We start from the raw sequence: 21,232 nt of genomic DNA, 5'->3' as shown, positions 1-21,232 counted from the left end.
CACTTCATACATTGCCCAAAGAGCTACAGCAGTTAACTATGATGTTAACTTGCCTGGATCACTGGGTACCCAGGTATTTGGCTAAACATTGTTTCTAGGTGTGTCTGTGAGGGTGTTTCTGGATGAAATTAGCACTTGAATGAGTGGATTCACTAAAGCCTTCTGCCCTCCCTCAAGTGGATGGGCATCTTTCAAGTCACTGAGAGTCTCAATAGAATAAAAAGACTGAGAAAGAATTCAGCCCTTCCTGCCTGATTGCTCAAGCTGGAACATGGATCTTCTGCCTTAGGCACTTCTGATTCTCAGGCCCTTTGACTCAGATTGAATTACGTGGATCTGGATGTCATGGACTGAATGTTTGTGTACCCCCAAATTCATATGTTGAAATCTTGATCCTCACTATGATGGTATTAGGATACGGATCCTTTGAGAGGTGATTAGGTCATGAGTTAGTTCCTACTGAATAGGATTAGTGACCTTTAAAGGAGACCCCAGAGAGCTCTCCTGTCCTTCTGCCCTGTGAGGACACAGTGAGAAGACAGTGGTGTATGAACCAGGAAGCTCCTATCAGGCAATTGAAGCTACCAGCACCTTGATCTCAGACTGCTCAGCCTCGAAAACTACTGAGAAATAAATATCTGTTGTTTATAAGCCACCCAGTCTGTGGTCATTTGTCATAGTAGCCCCAGTGGACAAAGACAGAAGCATACATTTTTACAGCTTTGGAAAAATAGTTTATCATAACCTCAAATAGTTAAACATTTATGTAACCTAATAAATCAACAGTTTGGCTTCTAGGAAGGTACTCACGAGATATACATGCATTCTTTGTTTTCTTGAGCTTTGCTTTATTCCTTTTTTAGTTTTTTACAAACTGCAACCCTGTGTCGAGTGAGTTTGCTGGCGCCATTTTTCCAATGGCACTTGCTCATTTCATGTCCTGTGTCACACTTTGGTAATTTTGACAATATTTCAAATTCTTTCATTACTGTTGTATTTGTGATTGGTGATTTGGGATGCTACTGTTGTCGTTGTTGGGGGGGGGGGCATGAACTGCCCAAATAAGAGAGTGAATTTAATTCATGTATGTTATGTATGTTCTGATAGCTCCATCCACTGGCCTCTCCCTCCCCTTGGGGCTTTGTAATCCCTGAGATTCAACTATGTTGAATTTAGGCCAATTAGTAACCCTACAATGGCCTCTAATTGTTCAAGTGAAAAGGAGGAATGGCATGTCTCTCTCTTTACATCAAAAGCTAGAAATGATCAAGTTTAGTGAGGAGGGCACATCGAAAGCCAAGATAGACTGAAAGCCCAGTCTCTTGTGCCAAATGATTGGCCAAGTTGTGAATGCAAAGGAAAAGTTCTTGAAGGAAATTAAAAGTGTATTCCAGTGGATACACGAATGATAAGAAAGTGAACCGGCCTTATGGCTGATATGGAGAAAGTTTGAGTGGTCTGCATAGAAGATCAAACCAGCCACAGCATTTCCTGAAGCTGAAGCTGCATCAGGAGCAAGGCCTTGACTCTTCAATTCTAGGAATGTTGTTCCTGAACTATTTATCACAAAGTTTGATCTTTCCACCTGTGGTTTGAAATGCATTCTCTATCATATACTAAATGTCCTTATGTGATCTGGTTTCTTTCTGGACTTTGTATTTTATTGCACTGAGCCATTTGTCTATTCATTTGTGAGCACCACAATTTGATATATTCAAGTGTCTAAAAATACTTAAAATTCAGAAAATATGATAAGCAAACAAAAATACCTGACAAATTAGGGGGAAGGAGGGGAGGAGGAAGGAGTATTTGCAATACTTATCACAGATAAAGGTTAATATCTCTGATATAGAGAGATAAACAATTAATGATTGGGGGAAAAAAAGCCAAAACTTCATAGTAAAAAAATCAAAAGATGTTAATAGATAATCATTTTAAAGATAGAAAAAAGCAATTATACCTATGAATATGTGTCCAAACTCTCTAATAGATAAAGAAATGAAAATTGACAGCAAACTGAGGTGCCATTTTTCTTCTATCAGATTTGCAAAAATTAAAAATATGTCCATGCTCTGTGGAACAGGCATTGATTTCTTGCTGGTGGGAATGCAAATTGATACAACCGTTATGGGGGGGAATTTGTTTGTTTGTTTGTTTGTTTGTTTTTTGGAGGGGAATTTGGATATATCTAACAAGATTACATAGGCATTCATCACTTCTGCCAACCCCAAATCTAGTGATTTACCCTGAAAATCTACCTTCAACAGAATGAAAATACACATGTTCCTATTTATTTGTTGCAGCATTGTTTGTAATTGCAAACAACCTAAAAACTCACATTTCTAGGTTGAAAGTGGTTAAATAAATTGTTACTTCCACACAATGGAGTAATTATGCAGCTGTAAAAATATTTAAAAAGAACAGAAAAGATCTCTAAGTACTGATAAGCAATATCTAGGATCTGTCATTAAGTGAAAAAATTGAGTGCAAATCAACATCAATATAGTATGCTATGTTTAGCCCAAGAAAGAAGAGGACATTTAAAAATTATGATCCTGCTTGTTTATTCAAAAGGAGATGCGGGAAGGATAAACCAGAAGCTGCAGAGACTGATGACCTGCAGAGAGTTGGTGGGGTGAGTGGAGAGAGACAGCAGGAAGAAATAGGAGAGAACCACCAGGGCGAGCGACATTTCTCTGAGTATATCTCTTTGCATAGTTTTGACTTTTAGAATGGTTTTTCATTTTCATGTGTGTACAAAAATAATAAGATACACAAGGACAGGGTAGAGATTAAAACTGCACACACCTGATTATTTCAAATTAACAATATAACAGCAAAGAAGGAAAACTGATATGATGAACTTCAGTGCCATATTTATACTTCATATCATCAGACTAAAAACATGCAGAATCACAAAAACTGAATTCTCAGGACCTTTGTTTCACAGCCAGGTGGTTTAACACTCTGTCCATGGAAATCATACACTAGGAGCCCATGATCAGGGTCTTTAACCATAATCCAAATCCCTGGATAACAACAGAAATTTTTTAATGTAAAGACAAAAAAGTCAGCTAAAACCATTTCAAAATGTGTTTGCACATTATGTCTTTTACTGAGGCTTTGAAGATGCCACGGATTTTCTATGTAGGAAGAGTGCCTCCAAACCGTGGGGAGCCTCATAGCCAGACTGGGCAGAGCCACTACTCCCTTAAATTCTTGTCAGGCCCACCTAGATTGCGCCCCCCCCCCCCCCGCCACTCCAAGATTAATGAATCACATCAAGGGAATTTTAAAATGACTGTCTTAATAATTCTGTCACTTGTGTCCTATTTTTACGTTATGCCCTTTTTCGGTTCCTCTTGGAAATCTGGGAACGTGATTTACTTAATATTGAGAAGAGGTCATTAATGAAAAGCTAGAATGTAAGCCATTTTGGGGATGTGCTTCTGTTGGGCTGTGATGGATACCCCAACTCCGGAAATGTTCTCAATGCGCTCCTCAACGCGCTCCACTTACCAAGACCCAAATGAAATAAAAGAACCGGTTACCGCCTGAACAGGGACTTGAACCCTGGACCCTCAGATTAAAAGTCTGATGCTCTACCGACTGAGCTACCCAGGCCTCCCGTTAGGGCTGCTGCATTCACTTTATAAAATGACTAGGAGCTCCAGGAAGCACGAGTTGCACTCGTGTTTAGAAGCTACTGGTGGTCTTTCAGGTGCGCGGATCGACGCTGCAACGGAGCTCGGTGGCACTGAGCACTGCATTTCCTCCTTGCACGATTATTGGGTGGTATTTGCCCAATTCCTCCAAGGAGGAATTACAGGAAACTGGCTCAGAACACGGTGGGATTTTCTGGGAGAGGGAATGAATATTCCTGCAGGTAATGCTTGCAGAAGGAGCCCTTAGAGCCGGCCTTTCAGTGGACTCAGGTTCCGCGCCAGCTCAGCAGCAGGAAGAAGTGCCACTTCCACCAATGACTTTGGCAAGTGGGAAGAACTTCAGGGCAGCCATAAATTGGGTAAAGGATGAAGGTTGAGGCCCAAGGCAGGGGGTTCAATTCTTGCCGTTTTTTCTTTCGGAGTTGGGGGTTCCCGGGATGTTAATGGAAGAACAACGGACAAACGTGACGCCCTCCCTTGAGAGGGGCTTCTGTCCCCCAGGGAAACGAACTCCCTGCAAACCCACCGTGCTTGTCACTCCTCGCCTTTCCGCCACGCTCCTGTCCTCCGCCGTCTCCCCGCCCCTCCCCCTGCACTCCCCTCTCCCCTGCCCACCCCACTTTGGCCAGTTCTGCCATTTCTGCACACACCTGTCGGTCCTTCCAGGGGCGTGAGCCCTATACTGCGTGCCCCTCCCCGCCAACACACGGAATCCTCTTGTACCCACTTGTTCTATTTTTTCACTCCACGTTTTACCTGGAGCTGCATCCTGTTGTTGAAAGGCAGGATGGACCAGGCAGGTGAAACGGCCTCTGTCCCTGCACATCTTCATTCCTTCACGAGACACGGTAGCAGCTTTGAGAAGGCGAAGGAGCCGGGAGTCAGTGCATATGGACAGTAAATAAGATGGTGCCTCGTTCCCCCAATATGTTATGAGCTTTAAAAGTGTTGATGGAGACACAATTTTGAGGATTGCTCATTTTCAACGAGATCCGAAAGAGAAAAGAAAAGAAAAGTAAAGCAGTGGTATCACTGTCATGAACGTTTGGGACTTGGCTTCCTCCACCTGCTGCTCTGCGGGATTTTTGGAACGTGAGAAAGGCGAGCTGATTTTGCGTGGGGGAGTATAAAACGCTAGCAGAGGATGGTTTCGATCCATCGACCTCTGGGTTATGGGCCCAGCACGCTTCCGCTGCGCCACTCTGCTGCCTGCCAAGGAGGCCGCTTTGAATCTTACAAATTTGCATATGCACAGTCACCCCGGGGTGTCCACATCGCTTCCTCTTTTCCACCCTCCTCCTCTTCTCTCTTCCGCCCCAGGGCTGCTCCACATTTCCCTGTCACACATGCTGCCTGTGAGGCATCTCTAAGACGTCCGCGCCTTTGCAAGCTACTCAAGAAAAACCAGAACTGGAGCCCTTTCTCGGAAGCTCGGCGGTCACGGGTTAGGGCTTTCCACTCGGATTTCTAGGGGTGGATTCAAAACTAAAATCTCCCGCGCCTCCACCCGCGCACTCGCGGACCCACAGCTCGGCCGCCGGCCCTCCGCGACCCGAGCAGGACCAGGGCGGGGGCAGAGCCTGGGTCCCGAGCTCCGTGGGGGCGACGGCCCGGGCGGGGGCCGGGGGGCGGGGTGGGGATGGGGCGATAGCCCGGCAGGACAGAGGGGCAGGCGGGGGAGGGGCGGGCAGGACAGAGAAGTCCCTGCGGAGGCGGGGCGACCAGCGCGGGAGGTACGCGGAGACTCCTTGCGGCAGGCAGTACTTGTGGAACCGTCAGTCGCAGGGGTGCGGGGAAGTGGGCGGTCCTAGACTCGCAGGAGGCTCGGTGCCCTCCTCCTCTGCAATGGGACGTCCTGCCTACTAGAAGTCTCCTGTTTCTAGTCTCGACACTGAGCAGGTGTGTGTGAGAGAGTCTATGAGTGCGTTGTGACCACCTGATCTAGGGACCTTGAGGAGGAAACAGGACCAGGTCGCTTTCTAGTTATGTCCCTGGACTCGCTTTTGTCAGCGAAGCCTGTTTCTTCCGGACAAAGAATTCTACAAAGCTGTTTTAAAGCTTTTCCATCTCCTCGTTTCTTAGCTAACACCTGTTGCCTGCGCCTTCCTAATTGTCCCTCTCAGAGACTGTCTTTTCTTTCTCCCACCTTCCAGAGACAGCCCCAGAGCATCCTTGAAAAAACTAGGGGTCTCTTACGCAAAAGTTATCTGAAACAACCTCTCAGTTCGTGCAGATAGTTTCCATTCCTCCTCCGGGTCCTTGGCCTTACAGCTATTAGATCCCCAGATGATCTTACCTTGCTGGAATCTTTGTTCACACCTGAGCCCTTGGCCACCTGTTGCCTATGTATTCAAAACCAGACTTCTCTCCTTTCAGCTTCATGGTCATCCTTCATATTCATCTGTATGATTCGATTTCTCTAAAGTTAAAAAGAAAAAAAAAGTCTAGAAGGCAGAAGGTGCTCTGTATTGGAGAGGTAATATTTTTAAATGGATTTTACAAAGACAAGTTATCAATATTCCACACTTCAGGAACCAGATATCATTGTTCTCCCAAGGGCAGAGAGAACATCAATCTCTTGAGATGAACCTGGCCGCCAATATTCCGAAACCAGAAACGTGATCTTTATTGCATAAAGTCCAGCCTCAGGAAATTCTGATTGATTCTTTTTCTGAGCTGTTCTTCCCTTCTCAATCTTCCCTCTGAAATCTGTGCTACATCCTCCTCTTTTTCACTTTCTCTGCTACAGAATCTGCAGAATTTGTGTTGACCTCCTAAGACAGAAGCCATGGGGTCATGGCTTCCCCCAGGTGGTTTCACTCCCAATATCCCCCCAGCTGCACTAACAGGACAAAAGAGAAGCACTGGCCTCTGGTCCTGTGAGCCAGTAACCTCAGTTCCTGGGAGCCCCCCCCCCTCCCCCAGGAACACCTAGAGAGGGAGGCTGGAAGTGCAGTGAGGCAGAGCTGTGGCTCAGGTTTGTGGTCTTGAGAGCAGCCCTCTACAAAACCTTCAAAAGCTCACGGCAGATGTTCCTATTCCAGAAAAATTAACCTGAGTCCTTGTGGGTTGCTCCCTCTTTGTGGGCATTTATTTAGCTGGAGTTGAGGCATATACCACAAATTGCTCATTTCTATCACTCACTCCTCACTGCCTCATCTCTAGCTTCAAAATTGTCTTTCAATTTCTATTCAGAAACATAAAGATCTTACTTTATGTAGAAGGCCCGCTGCTGGAGGAGCCATAGAGGACATTCCATCACCAGAAGGACCAAGCTGTTATTGGTGAGATATATGAAATCTTTGACATTGTGTTCATATTATATTTTTTTAAAGTCAAGTTTTTAGCTTTTTGTCCTATTGATGACACCAATATGTTTTGAGAGCTTAAAAGACAGAAAAAGAAGTCCTGACTGAGATGTCAAGTGCATCTTGACAGAGTACATGACCCAAGGTGGGCTGGCGATTGTGAAATTTGAAAAAAAAATAGCCAAAAAGAAGGACTGAGAACACATTTTCTAGGTATTTGGAAGACAGGATACCATAGTTCAGAAAAGGCAATGGAGCAGGGAATTTGGGTTGTTGCAAAACTGTAGTGATGTCAGGGGTAGTAAATGGAAATGTGAAGGCCAACAGTCTCTTGAGCAGCTGTAACTTGTGGCATGGTTTGCTAGGGAAAGTACCTACATAATTCTATGTTTTTGAAGATTTATTTATTTATTCACGAGAGACTCACAGAGAGAGGCAGAGACACAGGCAGAGGGAGAAGCAGGTTCCCTGTGGGGAGCCTGATGCGGGACTCTGTCCCAGGACCCCGGATCATGACCTGAGCCAAACCACTGAGCCATCCAGGAGTCCCCATAAATTCTTTTTAATCCCTTGAGAATCTCAAGAAAGGAACTATTCCCTAAACTTACAGGTGAAGGAAACGTTCACAGATGGCCAAAATACTATAAAACATCACACACCACACTTTTGTAAGTGATGGAGCTTGAGTTCAGACATACAAAGCTGATTAAAGGCCCTCACGTTTTTCTACTATTTTGCAGGGAGGGCCTTTAAAACAGTATTTTATATTGTCAGTATGAAGACCAAACCAAAACAGAACAATTCCTGCTGCTGGCAGTGCATACAAACTGTTTGCATATAGCTGTTTGCCAGGGCCTACCGGTTTGGACTGTCCTTGTGGGAAATGAAAGGGTTCTGAAAGTAATTAATTTAGGGGAATAACTGAGAACGGTTCTATGGGGCTGCATGAAGCATGAACATTGGATGAACACCTGTCCTACACCTTAACCAAGGTAGGGGAGATTAAAACATACAGAGACACAACTTTTTTTTTTCTTAACTCAGTAGAGATATTAAACCAAGTCTTCCATGCTGCCATGTTATATCTTATGTCCTATAATAACGCCTGCCCTTTCCCTTCACATCACTGGTCCCTCTGCAGGCCTACAGAATGGAAGGGGGAAGAAGGTGAGGAAGAGAAGGGGAGGGGAGGAACAGGAAAGGAGAGGAAGGAGGGGAGGCAGAAAGAAGTGATGGAAGTGGGGAGACCTTGGTTTGCGTAGTGATATTCAAGACTGCGTGGTGCCCTTGCAGGAACCATTCAGATACTGAAAATACAGGTGTATACTGGGACTATTTCAGGCCCCCCAGAGTCTGATCTCACACTAATAGAACTTGCTGGGATGAAGTACTGTGAGGTATCGTGGTGGGAGGGTCTGTGGCTCTGAGGAGAGAGGCCCAGAGAGGCGGTGGTGCCACCCAGTGCCCACCAGACCTGGGGCTAGGGATCTAGCCCCGCACCCCTCAGGCCAGTCTTGCGAGGCCTGGCCCGCAGGGATGGGGGGCAGTGGGAAGAAGACCCCAGACTCCAGAGCAGCGACCATCCCGTCGCCAACTTGCAGTTTCCCTGCAGAGGCTGTTAGTCCCCACCTGTGGGTTTTGTAGGTGGTACAGGATGCTCCTGGGTTGGCCCCTGGACCTGCTAGAATGACTCTCTGCTCCGCTCCTGGGTGGATGGTCTCTGATCCTTGACAGCTGTTACTGCGCACAGACCCCAAGTGTCATGTCAGGATGGAGCCAGACTCAAGCACCTGTTTACCGCCCTAGGGTTCTGTTCTCTGTACAGAGGTGTGGGTTCAAATCCCACTTCTGACAGAGCTGTTTTGTTCTTGCCAAACTCCTCAAACGTGTTCATCTTTTGGTCCTAGGTCTCAGTCCTCCCCCTCCAGACTCCTCCCGCTCCCCTCCCCCCCCCAAAGCAGCCCCATCTCAATCTCCCCTACCAGGGCAGCACCCTCCCCTGACCAGGCCCCTCCACGCAAATCCTCATCCTGCCCGCAGTACATCAAGGGCATCTCTCATACCCCAACCCACAGCCGACAAATGAAAATCCTCCACTAGAGAACCTGCGTGTGTCCACAGTCCTTCGGGCACATTTAACCATCTTGGAGCCACCGGTGACCCCTCTTCCTGGAGAAGAAGGCGGCAACAATTTCCATGGGAAGATCATGCCTTGCTCTGCCAACCTTGGTGACCTTAACAAAACCCAAAGCCTGGGAACTCATCTTAAAAACAAGCACAGCACAACAAAGATACAAGGTAACCAGAAAGGCCTCCCCTTGCTGGGAGAGACATCAGCCAGATTCTCTGGTCAGGAGGAAGATGCTACATTGTCTTCCTGGCCGTGGGGAAAGTGAAGGCCTGACCACGAGCAGGTGTAAGACGTAGGTTTTTTTGGGTGGTAGCTCAGGCGAAGAGGCTACCACACATCTGTCCAAGGCTTTTCCACTGGGGAAACTGTTACTAGAGAACTGGTTCCCAAGTCAGGCTGGCTGCAAGCTGCTGAAAAATCAGTAGTCAGAGACAAATGATGGTGGGAAGGGAAAAGTGGCTTTAGTCAAGAAGCCAGCAACCTGGGAAGATGGTGGGCTAATGTCTCAGAGACAATTGCTCTGTCCAGGTGAAGCAGAGGGCAGTGAAGGGGCAGGCATGGGGATAGAGAGGAGACTACACGTAGGAGAAGTGGTTGCCCAGACTGCTACATATGTGGACGTGACCCCGCACAGACTTGCTGGACTGGAGGCAGCTGTTCTTGAAGACAGCCAGGCCTTGTCTTCTGGAAAAGCCTGGTCCTTCACTCCTCAAGCCAGTGGTCTGAAGATCCCAAGGAAAGTACGTGATTTCTGCTATAGACTTAGGTCAACATAAGCTTGAATCAGGTTAATCGTTAAGACTGGTTGGAGTGGTGACAAAACTACTGGGAAATTCACTCCTTTTCCCCACAGAGAGAAACCGAAAGAAGCAAAAGAGATCAATAATACAACCAGTAAAATCAATTTGCAGCATTTGTGTTTTTATGTTAGTGAGAAAGATCCACTGTAAGAGTAAATATATACATTTTCTGTTTTTTTTAATCTTTTTTAGATTTTATTTATTCATGGCAGACACAGAGAGAGAGGCAGAGACATCAGCAGAGGGAGAAGCAGGTTCCCTTGGGGGAGCTGGATGTGGGACTGATCCCAGGACCCTGGGACCATGACCTGAGCCAAAGGCAGATGCTCATCCACTGAGCCACCCGGATGCCCCTCATGTTCTGGTTTTACCTTTTGAACTTAAAAGTTGTATCAAAATACCTTATGTTGCCATCATCCAGGTTTGGTACAACCTTTAGTACATCCAGGTTTAGTATATTTGGGGAAGGGGGCAAATACTAAGATCATCGCTTCCACATTCCCATTGAGCTCTATAACAGTTTCCTGGCCAGAGGGAACCTCAGAGGCCCATGCTCCTTGTATTAAGCAGGTATTGGGTACTTTACAAAGGGAAGCAAACTGCAAAAGGATTTTTATTTTATTTTACTTTTTACATTTCTCTGTCTAGGCCAAAATATACCATGGATATTTTGACACATAGAAAGTAAAACCAGTAACAGAAAAACAAACAGTCCCAACTCAGAACAATGATTGAAAAAGATAAAAATGGAGATATGGAGAAAAATAATTTACAATTTCATTATTTCAGAGGAAAGGTAGAGCAGAAGGAGTGGTAGGTGGTTATAAATTTGTAGAAGTGAGAAGGAAACTGTAAGAAATGGAATGGAATCATCTTTGGAAGGGAAAGGGAGGCTTTGAATTCAAAGAAGTAAAATTTTTAAAAAGATTTTATTTGTTTGAGAGAGAGAGAGATAGTGAGAGCAAGCATAAGCAGGGGGAGAGGGAGAAGCAGACTCTCCGTGAGCAGGGAGCCCCACATGGGCCTCAATCCGAGGCCTTGGGATCATGACCTGAACTGACTGAGCCACCCAGGCGCCCTCAAAGAAATAAATTAATCACACCTGGCTGTCCATGACTCACTTTGTGATTAGTTCATAAAAGATCACTCTCAGTTCTACTTTGATGCATTGTTTTTCCTTGTCATGCCTGGTATCAAACCCTTTCATCTCCATCAACATATAGATCCTCTGTAAAGTGTTTAATATTATTCTTTAGAAAAAAAGCTATTCTCCTTCACAACAAAAGAAACAGTCAACAGAATAAAAAGACAACCTACAGAATAGGAGAAAAATTTTGCAAATCAAGTATTGAATAAGGGGTTAATATTAAAAATTTGTAAAGAATTCATACAACTTAATAACAAAATAGCAATCTGATACTTAAATGGGCAGAGGAATTAAATAGACATTTTTGCCAAGGAAGACATTCCAATGGACAGAAGGTACATGAAAAGATGCTCTTTATCATTAACTGTCAAGGAAATGCAAATCAAACCCACAATGAGGTATCACCTCATACCTGTCTGAACAGCTATCATCAAGAAGACAAGTGATAACAAGTGTTCAGGAGGATGTGGAGAAAAGGAAACCCTGGTACACTGTGGGTGGGAGTGTAAACTGGTGCAGCCACTGTGGAAAACATTATGAAGGTTCCTTTAAAAATTAAAAATAGAACTATCATATGATACAGAAATCCCACTTCTGGGTATTTATTTAAAGGAAATAAAAACAGTATTCAGACATATGCACTCCCATGTTTATTGCAGTATTATTCATGGTAGGCCAAAATATGGAAGCAAACTTTGTCATCGATGGATGAATGGATAAAGATGTAAGATACATTTGTATACATATATATATGATATATAGTATATATAAATGAAATTATATATATCACTATATATACTCTCCAATTATATATAGAATATAGATATAGATATAAAATTTTTATGTATATATATAGAATGGTATTTAGCTCTGAGAAAAGAGGAAATTCTGCCATTTGGATCAACATGGGGGAACTCTGAGAATATTAGGCTAAGTGAAATAAGTCAGAGAAAGACAAGTACTACATAATATCTCTTATATGTGGAATTTTTTAAAAAAATAGTGAAAGCAAAGTTAAATGGTGGATAGCCAGAGGTGGGAGTGGGGGAATGGGAGAGATATTATTCTAAGGTACATCTTTGCAACTAGTAGATAATAAGCTAGTAGAGATATGTAGTAGTTCCTGAAAACCTAATACACAATATAATAATTATGGACAACAAAATTGTGCTTATAAACATTAAACTTATCAAGAGACTAGATCTTAACTGCTCTCAGCACTAGAAGCAATGATAATCACGTGACCAGACAGAATTATGTTGTACATCTTAAATTTACACAACATTGTGTGAAATGTATCTCAATTTTGAAAAAAGAAAAAAAAAATGCTACAGAGACTATATTAGGCAAGGCCAGCCATGGAGCTGAGCTGGAAGTTCACTATGTGCATCCCCAGGAGAGGCACTGCTGAATAGCCATTCAAAAGCTATAAGATACAGGAAGACAAACTCATTTAAAAGCAAAACTGCAAATATCTAAGATCTTAATTTTAAGACCAAGATTTTAGCCTCTGTAAACTTCATACAATGCATTTTTTAAAAAAAAGGTTTTATTTATTTATTTATTCATGAAAGACAGAGAGAGAGGCAGAGACACAGGCAGAGGGAGAAGCAGGCTCCATGCAGGGAGCCCGATGCAGGACTTGATTCCTGGACCCCAGGATCACGTCCTGGGCCAAAGGCAGGTGCTAAACCGCTGAGCCACCCCGGGATCCCCTATATATATATTTTTTTACCTTCAAAAAGCGAAAGACGTCTAAATCACATCATCATGAGATAAAATCTCAGAGGGAGCTATCGATTTAGTTTAAGAGCATGGCCATTTCTCTGCTATTGCTGACCTAGACATTTTCAAGTGTCATCACTGTGAAGGGCTTCCTTCTCAGGTTTACAGTTAGCATAGAAAACTTTGACAGAGCTTTATAATTGATTCTTTTTCGCTGATGAAAAAGTAGTGAAGATTTCAGTCATTCTCTCCATACTAAAAACTGACTGGTCTACACGTTGATAATGGCTTTTTTGTCTGGGAAGAGGAGAGCTCTAATGGCGCTGGGGGTTGCGTCCAAATGTCCCTGAAAGCATCCCAGTATTCTCGAGTTAGGGACTTTTCATTCACTGGAAGCCAGTCGAGGCCAGAAATGTCCGGGGGTGTTAAGGAGGAACAAAAGTGGGAATGTCAGAAGTGGGATTCGAACCCACGCCTCCATACGGAGACCAGAAGTCCCAGCGCAGGAAGCCTCTGCTTGAGTCTGGCGCCTTAGACCACTCGGCCATTCTGACACTGCGGCGCTGCCCCTGGCGAGTCCCGTACTGCAGACGCTTAGGCTTCTGCGCTCCTGCTTCGCGCCTGCAGCCCGGAAACCCCTTATCCTTGGGCTGGGCGGACTGGGCGGGAGTTCTGAACTCTGACGGCAGGAAGGCTGACGGGAGCACGGCGTCAGGGCCGACCCGAGCCGTTCCTACAGGCCTGGAGATCAGGGTGCCGGCGTGCTGGGGGCGCCCCTCCTGGTCTCCCCCCCACCCCCGTCCCCGCCGTCCCCGCCGTCCCCGCAGCGGGGCCTCTGTCCCCACAGCGACCTCACCTGGGACCTCTGTCCTTGTAGCGACCCCACCTGGGACTGCAGATCGCCGTGTTCTTTGCGACTCGGACCCCCATTCTGTAGCCCAGCCCGAGGCTGCTCCAGGGTCCTGGAGACTCGGTGAACAAGCATGGTCCCCACTGCCCTGGACCCAGGGGGCCGGAATCAAGAGATCCGTTCAGTGGATTTGGAGGCGTTTCTCCTCGTTCTCAACCGATCAGATTTGAATCCACAGCCGGCAGCACCGTTTCATCTTTGACTTCGGCACCCAGTTTGGGAACCATCCCTGTCTCCTGGCCCGCGGGGTCCTTGGGCGCTGCAGGATAATCCTGCCCTCCTTTCTCTAGAGCTCTCAGATGCTTTTCGGCAAAATGACCCACCTTGGCAAGTAATTATTCCGAAACATAATGTCTTTTATGGCTGAAAAAAAAAATGTTTCGGTGACTGTGAAAATGAAGTAGTCAAAAGAAGAAAAAGAACCCTGTTGCGACTAGTATTCATTCTAGGGTTAAACTGTGAAGGAGAGAAGCAGTGTAAAATTCCAGTAAATAGGAGTATCAACAGGTTTCTATAATTAGACTGCAAGGGTCTAAATCTACAGGACACTTAAATTTGTAGACATCACTTTAAAATCTAATATAAAATTAACTTTAATTTCTTCATCTGTGACTCTAGCATTGAATGGGAAATATCTTCCTTTAAAATTAGGTTATTTGTAGATGTTATTCTTTTTAATGTGACTATATTTCAGCAGTGCAATTACAAAATACAAAATTGTTTATTTTGATATATGCAAATGTTGAATTTTTGCATAATACTACCTATAATACCAGTTTGAGGTCTATGTATATATTTTCTGTGAAATGAAAACTGAGTATAGGTTTAAAATATACTTGAAAATGAATATTAATAAAATGTATTGTGAATATGGAATCACAGCTGGAAATATGCCATAATCCAATTGTCTTTGATAGACTCGTTCCTGCACAGCACAGTCAATATTTCATGACCTCCTGGGTGGAATATTTCCAAATGCCTCTTTATTATTAATTTATTTTCTCAAGTTTTTCTTTACAAGTTCAGGGGAAATTGGATGAGTGAAATCTGAGGTAGTAGGGACTTCTGAGTCCAGCCATAAGAAAGCCAGTGACAGATTGTATTTTCTGAAAATGGCCATACCAACATATTTCATCCCACATACTCTTCCTTTAAAATGATTTTGACACATTTCCTTCCAGAGGTAGGGATCCAAGTTCCCTCTTATTGCATCTGGATAGATCTGTGATGGGCTGGAATTGATGCTGTGGGACTCCCAGTGCTAGCTCACAAGAGCTCCCAACAGCTTTCTCTGGGAACGTTTGTCCTCAGAGCCCAGCCCACCATGCTGCAAGAAAGCCCAGGCAAGGCCACAGGGACAGACCCTGTAGAGAGGAGCTGAGGTCTCCAGCCCACAGCCAGCAGATGATTTCCTGCCCCCAGCCTTAGAGTTTTCCAGCTGGATCTCCAGAAATCAGGACAAGCTGTATTCTGCCCAAATTCCTAACCAAGTCTGTGACAGAAAAAATGACAATTGTGTAAGTTAAGCCATTAACTTTTAATATGATTTTGTATCTTAAAATATCTAAAAATAAAATCTCTTTAAAAAAAAGCTGAAGAGAAGGAGAACACTGTTATCTCACATCTGATGGCAGGAAATTTAGATATATTTAGATACATGAGTGTACTCATGTGAAAAGTGGAAAATGTACCTAATGAATTTGGGGATTCAGTCAAGGACATGTCCAGGCAAGGTTGTGAAGGTGTCACCCGGCTTCTCCCAGACGCCTATGGTAACAGGAGAAATGAGAGCGATACACTAAAGAAAGGATTGTTCGTTATAAAGGAACCATGACCTGCTGGATATTCAGTCATAAAACTGTCCCTGGTTGCCAGCCTCTCCAGATGACAGGCAACATTACAATTAAGAAAAGGCTTCTGGGAAAACATCAGGAAAACATGATCTAAAGATGAAGCCAAGGATGCACCTGTAAAACCTTTGGTCAGGTCCCAGAAAGATGTCAGGCGGCATCTCAGCCAACTTGGGAGGTAGGGGGCACTCAGACTCCGGCCCTGGCTTCTAGCCACACTACTGTGTGGCACCCACACAAGCGATTGGTCAGAGTTCTGCAAAAATGACATATAATTTATCGTATATGTTTTATTTTATATATATGTATATATAAAATAAAACCCATGTAGTAATTGTTTGAATTACCCCTTTATTTTGGGGGTAATTTGTTATGCAGCCTAGTAGCTGGGGCAACGATAATGGCAAATATAATATTGCAACTGAAGGAAAAAGAGAAAAACGGGAAGAAAAGAAATGTAAATAATGGTGTTCAAATGTTAAACCAGACTTTGAGATGTTGCATACACCTGTATTTGCCAGTCTATGTTGTATTCTATTCCAGGGTCAACAAAGTACTCCACTGGCCAAATCCCACACACTGCCCATTTTTGCATGGCCTGTGAGCTAAAATATTGCATTTTAAGATGTTTGAAAATATTGAAAGACTATTTTGTGAGCTGTGAAAATTATATGAAATTCTAATTTTGGTGTCATAAATAAAGTACTGGAAGAACACAGCCACGTTTATTTGCATCTCTGATCTCTATGACTGTTTCTGAGCTACAGTGGAGGAGCTGAGAAGTTTGACTGAGACTACAGGCCCGGAAAGTCTCAAATATTTATCTTTACCGGCCCTTTACTGGAAGAGTTTGCTAACTCTTGCTCCAATCTGTTTTTCTGTGTTTTTATTCTGAATGCACTGATAACTTTGGGTTCTTTGTTGTTCTTTAGAAGGAAGCTTAGAGCTTCTATTTCTTTTCAGATGTTTATTGCTCATGTCCTATCCAGGCTTCTTGGGCTAATGGTTTCTCTCTATTCTAGATTAGTTGCTGCTTATGAAGAAGCATGAACTGGGGTGGGGCGGGGGTGGTGTGTAATCTCTGGGAGCTAGAGATTTGTGGAAGACAGATCTAGCCACCTTTCTCCCACCAGCCTTGCACTGGAGGTTCCATCACCTTCTCAGCACTAGGGTACACTTCATTCCCTTTCTGTACCCTACCTCCAGATTTCCCAGACAGGTGGGCTTGGTGAACCAAATGTATTCTTCTGTCCTGACTCTTCCTGGAACCAGCATAAAATTCCTGGCTTTTTTGCCAGGAAACTTCCCTCCCATGCCCTTTGGACTCATTTCCAGTTTAATTCTGTTGATTGTTTGTAGTGAAGATCCTTGGTGAAGGGAGGAGTGCATTTAATTATATTCTGGAATAAGCTTACCTCTCTGTGGACCAATCAATAATGGTTCCTGATTGGCACATCACTGGTATTAGAAGAGCATTCCAGCACTGAAGTGTAGGGCAGGATTGTGCATTTTAAAAAGAGAATTCATTCTACCAGTATAATCAAAATGAGACTTCCAAAACATTATTTATATAGATCATAGAGTCTCAAAGAGAAGCAGAGGTGATTACCCCTCCAGCAGGACTAAGGGAGTCAGGAAATATCCCTACATTGCAGCCATAGTTGCTGGCCCTTTGGAATGAACTGAGCTATTGCCTGAAACCAGAAGCTCCACTACATTTTCTCCAGAACCAGACACCTCCTCAGCCTTATCTGGCAGAGAGCTGCCTTTCACATACCAGTCTCACTGGGATGCATCTACTGGGAAGAACCTATACTTCATGACTTCTTCCTCACTGCATGTCAGTTAGTGGCAAACATACTCATATTCCTCCTGGCAATAGCTGTACCCCCATTGTGGGATGATAAAAATTGTTTAGAAATAAATATTACTTATCAGCTGCTCAAGCTTCAACCTACCCCATTATCCAAAGTTCATACAAGATGGAAGTTCAAGACTCAACCAACTCTACACAAACCCTATCGCTACAGTGCAACAGCAGTGTGTTGATCATTCTCCATTTGCCCATCCAGACACGTTCTCTGCCCTGCTTTTCTGCCCTGCATCAGTCGGGCTCTCTTGCCTCCCAGCTCCTGTCTGGATTCGGCAATGGAAGACGCTGGCAGATGGGAGATGGCAAGAAGAGTGAGGTAGAGGTCTCAGATGTCCCCTCTTGAACATAGCCCAAAATTTGGAGATCAATCCAATGCGTGTTCTGAAAACCTTTGCTAAAACAAATACCAATGAGGCAAAGATTTCCTGCCTTAGAAGGAGATGGAAATTAGTGACAATAAACAGTAGGGAAAAGTTAATTGTCTAGGTTAGCATCACAGAGTCAAAGGCTGGTCCTACATTTACTGAATTCTGAATCATTTGACTCCTCAAATCACATTCATCCTCAGTAAAGCTAAGCCAAATACAAAGAAAATTAGTCTAGTATCATTTTATAATGCATGGTATTCTGTATAGACATGTAGTGCCTTAGTGTGGTGTCTGTAAGTGGAAAACTGGACCAAAATTCAGAGTCACAACCAGAGACTCAGGCCTGGGAGAGGAGTGGTTTGGGGTGTCTTTGGGACTATTGCCTACAGATTTGGTGATTTGGCATGGGGCAAGGTCACAGGTGGGAGCAGTTGCCTATCCTCTCTTAATTCCCATCCTTCCTGTCTCCCTCCCAACTGTATTCTCTTCTTCATTTCTGGTGCTCTCATCACCCCTTCCCTCTTTTTAAAGACTGTTCATTCATGCTTATGAAGAGGCCATGCCTCATTTAATCAGAACCTGGAGGTCAGCCCTGGCTTCCTGCCTCTGAGGTCCCATGTATGAGTTCCATGCAAGGTTCTACTGACTTCTGGAGGTTGAAGTTGGGAGAAAGCGAACTAGCTACCTGAGCTGCTACCCTTCCAGAACTGTGGGTCTTTGCAGGCCCTCGCAGAACTGCAAAAGCATTTGCAATGTAGCTGTATTTGTAGGTAAAATAGTTTGCCAAATGAGCCTGACGCGGTAGAGATTTGAATGCATGCCAGACAGTCTCTTAACTACTGAGAGCTCCATAAGCCAGAGAGGTATGCTCCACAGTGTAAGGATTGCTCACGTGCTAGGAAATTCTAGATTGAATGAGTGCACTGGAGGATCAGAAGCCTTTGTCTCTGCAGACAGGGGAAGAAAGAGAGCCCAGCGAGATCATTTAGGATCGTGAAAACATAAAACACACACACAAAGTCCAAATGATTCCTCTGAACCTAACAGACCTGTATTTCACAGAGGTCATACATTTCTTTAGGTGCTAGAAACAGGAGGTGAACACCATACCTAAATATGGGATGAAATCTGAAAAAAATCTGCAAATCACAGGCTTGTTGAAACTTCATAATCCTCCTTGGGCCTGCAATCCCCCTCTTTGAAACTGGGGTGATAAGCAGTCTCAGTCGATAGGGTCCCTGATGCAAGGAGGTTTTGGATTTTGGAGAATCCTAACACACTGGCTCCTCCAGGCTGCAGCAGGCCCATTTTTAATCCTAAGAAGTTCAGGAAAACTCTGATGAATAAGTGATAAGATTATCACTTATAAGATCCACTGCCCTCACTCTCAACAGATAAGATTCACTGCCCTCACTCTCAACCTCAATATGACAACTCCTTGTTTTGCTTAGTTTTCCTATCAGGTGCGTTTGTGACACTCCGGGTCACAAGGGCATCATCATGCCTGTGTGTGACCACGGTTGTTTGACCCAGTGGGTCCCTCTGCCCAGCTAGCCGCCTGCCACTGCAGGGTCGCACCGCCTCTCCTCTGCAGCACCCGGAGCCGAATCCAGAGTTGGGGCAGACGCGCAGTAGACTCCCCACTTCCCACCCCGTGAATATTATTTTTCTGAGTCGTTTTAATCAGTGGCTTGTATTCGCCAGCAGTCGAGGTGTTAGGGTTTGTATTTAAGATAGCTACTGTTTCTACAGAAGCCGGCACCCCAGCCGTGGAGGTAGGAAGGAGAGCGATTCGGCTGCAACTGCGCTGCCTGGGGTCGGCAGACCTGCCCTTTCCTGAGGTTTCCTTCCTCATCCCGCCTCCCTACTTTGTGGGGTCGCTTGTCGGGGCCGAGTCCCCGGGCAGCCTTTTTGATGTTAAAACTGTGACGGGGGAAATCGAAAAGGATGGAAAATCAGATTCTCAGAAACAAAAACAGAAAACTGAATATTTGTATAATCAGCTTTATGACAAGGAGTTACAGCCCGATCCACCGAGGCTCCGTAGCTCAGGGGTTAGAGCACTGGTCTCGTAAACCAGGGGTCGTGAGTTCGAATCTCACTGGGGCCTCCTACTCTCGGCCTTTTTCCCCCCTATATTTGGTAAAAGGAATCTTGCCTTGACACCAAAACCTGAAACTAGAAACGAATCTACCAAATCTACCTTCTGCGCTCTCAGAAAATTACTGCTAATATAACTGAAATTTGTCATAAAACATGGGAATAGAGCTGCTATACCCTCTTTAAATTATTGGTGAAACATGAAATTCAGGTGTAGGAAACCTTGAAGAGCCACCAATACAACAATTAACGTCAATATAAGCCAGGAGATAAGCTAATTTGTATTGAGTCGCCATTAGTTTAGTCACTGTAGGCCTAAAGAAATTATAATTATTGATTTTATCACACTTACCTAGTGGACTCTAAACTCCCGCACACCCAAGAATCCTATCTTACTTGCTATTGTATCTCAGAGCCTTGCAAAGACTAGGGTCTGTGCTCAGTGAAGGTTTGTTGAACAAAGCCCAGCTAAAGAAATGTAACCAGAGTGTGGTGAGTATATAATATAATATAATATAATATAATATAATATAATATAATATAATATAATATAATATAATATAATAATATGCCAGGATTTTTCTTTCCCAGTTCAGAATAGCATCTGTTCAAAAGTTGCTCTCTGAACAGGGAGCTGCATGATGCAGCTGGGCTTCAGAGTGCTCTGATAATCTCCTAAAGACAACAGGCTAGTGGAGCAGGAGGTGATGAGAAAAATCTCTGGCCAGAATAAGGACTAAAATTGCATGACAACTAAGCATCACACATAATCCTGGGCCAGACACTTTTTTTTTCTTCTTTTTTCTTTTTTGCTTCAACAGACATTACTAAATTGGGATAAATTTAAATAAGACTTGTAAGTAAGATAATAGCATTGTATCAACTTTAATGTTCTGCTTTTATTATATAATTGTGTTATGGTTAGGTAAGAGAATTTCTTTCTTCCAAGAAATATACACTGTTTGAAATATTTATGGGTAAAGGAAAAATCATGTCTGCAGCTTCCTCTCAGGTAGTTTGAGATAGAAATAAAATAATAATTATGCTACATATGCATACACACATTCACACATATATATCAAGATGGAGAAAATTATAAAGCAAATATGATAAACAGATAACATTTGGTGACTCTGGATGAAGAGTAGTTGGAAATCTTTGTTTGCAAATACAGTTTGCAAACATCAATCTAATCCAAAATTATTTTAAAAAGAATTTTATTAAAGGATACCTTGTAATGATCCTGAACTCTTCTTTCATGCTCAATTCATCAACTTCAAAATTTTCTACTTCAAAATCAAACCACTTGCCACCACCCTCCCCACCCCACCCCCATCACTCTGGTTCAGGCCACT

At 43.9% G+C, this 21,232-nt stretch overlaps 4 non-coding genes across 4 annotated transcripts; 1 reads left to right on the top strand and 3 right to left on the bottom strand.

The window, feature by feature from the left end:
• Positions 1–3,551: 3,551 nt before the first annotated feature.
• TRNAK-UUU (transfer RNA lysine (anticodon UUU)) lies at positions 3,552–3,624 on the bottom strand. Its single transcript has one exon. It is a non-coding gene; the product is annotated as a tRNA-Lys (tRNA).
• Positions 3,625–4,800: 1,176 nt separating this feature from the next.
• TRNAM-CAU (transfer RNA methionine (anticodon CAU)) lies at positions 4,801–4,872 on the bottom strand. The gene has a single exon. It is a non-coding gene; the product is annotated as a tRNA-Met (tRNA).
• Positions 4,873–13,224: 8,352 nt separating this feature from the next.
• TRNAL-CAA (transfer RNA leucine (anticodon CAA)) lies at positions 13,225–13,330 on the bottom strand. The gene is made up of 2 exons: positions 13,293–13,330; positions 13,225–13,270 (listed from the first exon to the last, which is right to left on the bottom strand). It is a non-coding gene; the product is annotated as a tRNA-Leu (tRNA).
• A 6,484-nt stretch (positions 13,331–19,814) lies between these two features.
• TRNAT-CGU (transfer RNA threonine (anticodon CGU)) lies at positions 19,815–19,887 on the top strand. The gene has a single exon. It is a non-coding gene; the product is annotated as a tRNA-Thr (tRNA).
• Positions 19,888–21,232: the final 1,345 nt, after the last annotated feature.

This window comes from Nyctereutes procyonoides, unplaced genomic scaffold (assembly GCF_905146905.1).
Source record: "Nyctereutes procyonoides isolate TBG_1078 unplaced genomic scaffold, NYPRO_anot_genome, whole genome shotgun sequence".
In the NCBI taxonomy this organism is placed as follows: domain Eukaryota; kingdom Metazoa; phylum Chordata; class Mammalia; order Carnivora; family Canidae; genus Nyctereutes; species Nyctereutes procyonoides.
The sequence above is the reverse complement of the archived record's forward strand: the minus strand, read 5'-3'. Positions and strand labels throughout refer to the sequence as shown.